Source organism: Solanum lycopersicum, chromosome 9, assembly GCF_036512215.1.
Source record: "Solanum lycopersicum chromosome 9, SLM_r2.1".
NCBI lineage: Eukaryota > Viridiplantae > Streptophyta > Magnoliopsida > Solanales > Solanaceae > Solanum > Solanum lycopersicum.
The window spans coordinates 29,290,154-29,296,153 of record NC_090808.1 but is presented as its reverse complement, the minus strand read 5'-3'; positions in this window follow the sequence as shown (position 1 = coordinate 29,296,153).

The following is a 6,000-nucleotide window of genomic DNA, read 5'->3' as shown; positions in this document are numbered from 1 at the left end:
ATATACTTCAAGTAAACACCGCTACCAAAGATTGACCATTCCAGTCAAGATTACTTCAATGAGAACTAAACAATATAAACCAACTTACCCTTCATCCGAGCATTGGCCACCTTTTCTCAATATTTCCAATAAATCACCAATATAAAGCATAAATGACAGTAAATATTCAAAATACAACATAAGGAAACACAACTCTAACACTATCTTATCATATATAATAAACCCACGTCATAAGTCAAAAAATGAGAATTTGCATAAGCATGGGTTGATTGAGTTTTTGACCTTAAAATAATCAACGAACATTGAAAATATCATATTTCATTCATTAAAACGTTTTTATGCAAAGACTCATGCTTAGAACTCAAAATAGAAGAATTTGGAATTCAAACCTTTTTGAAATGCCTTTGAATTTGTTCCTTGAATGAGAGAGGAATCAAGTATGACCTACCGTACCTTATTTTAAGAAAATCCCAGAAAATTTCTGTTGAAAATTAAAGAATTGGACCTTCTTACCTTGAGCTTCAAGGCATCATGGAAATGGAGGTTTTTGGATAAAAGGATTTTGGTGAGATTTTGTTTTTAACTTGAGGGTTTTGATTTGATGGATGAATTGGGGTTTAAAGTGACCTAGAAATCGTTCATAAATAATCTTCCAAAGTTCCTAAAATACCCCTACACTTGTTGGACCCTTTTCAAAAGTCTAATTTGACTTAAAAACAACAAGACCAAATCAGGGACTTGGCTGCACGTTATGGGGACACCTCCACATCTTTGTTCTAGAATTTATTATGGGACAGAATGATTCGTGTTTGCCCAATTTTTTAGGGAAAAATTTACCCATCAAGTGCTACATGTGTGACGCGCCTTTGGCTCCAAATCTTGGCTGCCTCGGTAGCTTACTTCGCCAACGTTTGGGTCCTCCTTAGAAACTTAGGGTGGTCCCCGGGGTGTCATACTCAAATATTTTGACCCTTGGTATGTACCTATAGGTTCTTGTCTAATCCCCACTTGTTTTAGACTCCAAAAACACCTAAAAACATGCATAACAAACAAGGACACACTAGCACACACAAGGCTAGTTTCCAAACTTGGTCGTTTTTTGATGTTCCACTTTTAAACTCATCAAACTGGTTTATATATCTATTATTTTATATTTATACACATTAATATCTCATAAAACTCATGTGAAGCTCTAGTTTTACCTATTTAATTTTGTTAGGTTCGCTACGTACATGAGAATAAGCAGGTTTAGCTTTGAAATTCTGACTATTGTACTAACCTTTTCTCTAGGTGCAGGTGCACTAGCAAATGATGGAACAATTCCCTTCTATTTATTTTTGAAAGATGACAAATGGACATTATTTTTTTACTTCCCGACTGGTTCCATGTCTTATATATCTTGTTCTTAAACTCTTCTTTATCCCTTAGCTTGTCCTCCTCAACCCAATGCACATATACAATTAGACTCGATATATCCATGAAATTGTATAAAGATACATTCTATCCCACGAAATGAGTTTAAAAAAAGTGAATGAAATTCATAAATGTTGCAGCCTCTTAATTATGTCGCGTGCTTCACACCTATAACTAGAACTCTATATAGCCAGCTTCATAGACTCACTATGCTCTAATACCAAGTCTGTCACACCTCAAGTGTACACCATAGGAGTGGGAGACACTCGAGAACAATTGTTGGTCACAAGCAAATCAATGGCCTTGCTTGCTGACTCATCGAAAAACTTAAATCAATAAAAATAATTGTAAAAATAAACTAGAATGTTATAAAGTAACATTCAACTAGCCATTAAGGAAAATTGAAGTCTTATAATAAGATAATGACCATGAAAAGACTAAATAACTAACATCTGATTGTCTATCTATGAAGCGAGGGATGTCCGGAGAGAACCCCCAATCATCCTAACAAATGAATTACAGAAAACAAAATGATAACAAAGGATTCTTTCAAAATGCATGGAGGCTCACCAACACATTCTAAACTTCTTACTTGATCAACAATGCGATGGATCTCGATCCTAGTTACTTATATTTGCATCCTAATAAAATGCAGACCAACTGGCATCCTTAAATTGAATGTAAGAGTATGCAATTTAGAATTCTAACCACAACTTAAGCTTGAAGAGAAAATGAAGATCTTACCTGACTAAACTCAACTAAACATAACTGAACTTATTTAATATAAATTAGTTTAAAACAAGTGCAAGCTAAAGAAAAATTGTTTTAAAACATGATTTCAACTCTGTGTTTATGAAAGTATAAACATAACTAAAAAATGTATGTAAAATTACAAATAACTGTGCATATAAGAATACAATTACTTATGTGGGAGTTTTTCTAATTGAGAACCATCACGTAAGAGCTATTATGATGATAACAATGTAAGGGTCATCCTATACCTTGTTGAGGATATAGAATCTGAACTACTAAGTTGATCCACTAGTCTATGATAAAAGACACTAAATGAATCATCTAAAAAGTATGAAGCTTTTCAACCCATAATTGCAACATGGTTTGTGGGGGGTTATGATTCACTGAACTCTCCCCATATCGGTGCGCAAACTACTCACAAAAAACATATATTAACTTTTATGTTTACAATCATACTTCTTTCTGTGATTTGAAATTCGTGTTCAAAAACTTAACTTAAAGGATATCTTGGAAATCAAAGTTTCTTCTCTTTTTTCATTTAGAAAGTAATTACTCTTTTCTGAAAACTAGTCCGAAGGCTTTTGTAGAAATTGAGGATTCCTTTCTTGTTTAAATGTGAAAATATTTTAAATCCTTTGGGAACACATAGTCCCGATATACTTTTGAAGAAAAGAACTTTAATATTTACTCTTTACTCTTTACTCAACTTGAAATTTAAGTATCAAAATAAAGTTAAAACATTTGCAAAAGATATTTAGAAAACTCTAAAAAACATCTCTTGAGTACTATTACTTCTCTTGACTTTTATCTTATCAATCCTTTAATTGTATTATGGATTCAAGGTTCATTATGTCATATTTATGGATGAATTCATGATATTTAGATATAAGTTTGAGTGTTGAAATAAACTAAGAAACATAAGTACACTGCTAAGGAAGAAGTACGAAAAGGTAGGGAAGAACTGAGGAGAATTGACGTACTTGGCGCTCTGAGAGGTGCGTGACACAAGTCCTCGAAGTTCAGAAAATGACTTGGGTAGATATGGATGGCGTAGAGCCCAAGACTTCATAGTTTAGAGGTCCCTCTTTGGGGCTATGAGGGGTACAATGAGCCAAGACCCTCCGATGACCCCCAACTTTTCTTATCTATTTTTCATCTCTAAACCCTCCCAGTTTCATTGATTTTTTCCCCAAACACTTACAATCATTAATCTATAAATATATGATAGATTCAAATTTAATTAACACCACGAAACATGAATCAAATCGCAAGAATTATAAATAACAAAACCAACAAATTCAAGCGAAACTTCAACAATGTTCATCAAGAACTAAATTTATAAACTTTCAATGACTTAAATTTGTTGAAATGAATCATGGTTGGCGCGTGGGTGAACTAACCCAATGCTATGTGATCTCACATACCTTGTAGGAATCACCCCTTGACGAAATCCACAAGGTAAACTCGATAATCTTGACGAATCTTGCTTCTCTTCTTCTTTCTCCTCTTCTTTTCTCTTTTCGCCCAAGTCCTGGCGTATTTTGGTAAAAGAGTAAATTGATCTAATTCTTTTTAGACCCTTAATTAATTACCAAAAATGAAATAACATAATTGTGCAAGTAAAATACAAAACTACCCATAAAAAACCCGGATCGGACTTTTCTTATTCCATTAACCCGACATCCATATGGTAGAACTCAGTCATACGAACTCGAAATCGTGGAAACTCACTGTTGCTGGAAAGATATTTCCAGGATCTTTCCTACAATATTTTGAAGTAACTATAAATAGTCTTGATCTAGAAGTTATGGTCATTTGAAGTTATCCAAAACTCAACGTATTCTAACATAACAGAATTTCCAAATTTTCATTCTTTAAAAAATGACTATTTTCAATTATTAGCTTCTTCCTAGTTATTTCAATTTGCGAGATGTTACAACATATATGTACAAACAAAATTTTCTGCAACATTTAGATAACTCTTTATATGATGCTTCTTCATTTGGAATATAATATAATTGCTGAATTTATTATTTTAGTTTCTAGAATTGTTGGCTTTCTATATGAATGTAGGTAAATATCTACGTTTGTAACTACATAAATTTAGGTAAGCACATGCGTGTGAATCGTTACAAGTGTGTAATATCTAAAAGTGATGTACTGTCAATTGAGATGAAATGCAGCTAACAATAAACATTGATACATCATATCAACTAAACAAAAAAATGTAATGATCTGATCAATCAATCATAATAGTTAGTGGTGTGATTTCATCTTGGTTGCCTGATTACAAAATTCTTATGCATCTATTTGTGTCAAGGTTTTTAAATATGTAACTGCTCAAGATATAAAGTCATTTTTACTCGCATTGCAGCAAATAACTTGTTTGAAATTGGGGATATTATGTCAAACTTTACAAAATATGTACGCTTCAATGTGACCTAAAAAGGTCTAATATTAATCAAGTTTTATAATTTGCGCTAGTGAAAATCTCCCTCGCAATTCTTGGGGTCATACACCACCTCCATGCCTTCAAAGGAAATGAATGAAAACAACTATATTAAAATATCATTAAGCATAGTCTCATAAATTTCAATGGATAGAAGACTGTTGACATTGTACAATTGACTAAGACCGATGAATATATGTATCATGATACATCATGCTTGTTATGTGATGATCATCCTGAAATATTAAATATAGAACATTTGTTTAAGAAATATAAAGGTCTTTTAGTTTTTCAGTTGAGTAAATTACTTGATGTGAATCTTATAGGTGATTGATTTAAAATTCAAGTTAATTTGTGGCAAAGGAGGGTTTATTATAGTCTAAGTTTTTTCATTTAACTTCTAATATATTATTTTCACATAAATTTCTTAAATGGGTACAAAAGATGCACAATCCACAAAATGATACTACATGTGCAAATGACCGTGAATTCCTATTACTAGATATCCATGTTACAAATCTGTGTTATAAAAATCAGAAATTACTGGTTGTAATAAATCGTTCAGAAACACGAAGTAACTGAGATTTTTAGAACTAGTAAGTAAGATGAACAGATATTTATTTTTTGTAAAAAATAATTGAATCTGTAAAAACATACCAGAATCTGGAACGCTCTTTTTAATAATTTAGGAAGAAAATCAAGTCCACTGAATTGACAGTGTCTCCTTAACGAAATTATTTCCCTCTAGTATCCGAGTCAGGTCGGGTTAACTAAAAAGTTGAAAATATTTCGGTTAACTTCTGTTATCAACTAATTAATTAAAATAATTTTTGTCCATTTAATTAATTAAATAAATAAATAAAATAAATTTGTCCAAAAAATTATCTCTCGATCGATCATTTGCCAAAGCCAAAGCCGTAGCCGCAGCCGAAGCCGAAGTGAGCGAGCGAAGACGACGATGGCGCGAGGGGGTCCCTCTTCCCAACCCTTTTAACAATTAATAGGAGTGTTTATTTATTTAAACTCTCCTATTTTCATTTCCATTACAGATGAGGGACAATTGCCTTTTTTCATTAAAGAATTAGAGGACTTTTCAAGTTCCAAACCTTTCAAGTTCTAAACTTTTCAATTCCTCTACTTCCCTCTATTTGCCATCAATTCTTGCTACATACCCAACAATCCCCCATATTTATAGGGAATAGTTATAACATAGGAATGCACGGACAATTGTGTACTTTACAAGCAAGGATTAATTGCATCTGCATAAGTAGGTTTCTGTTTGGACTTTCCATAGTGAACATATATCAGATATACTCGGTAAATCGGTAGATGTGATATCTTTGAACCTTCGAGCATTGGTGTATACCTATACAACCATATGTCAC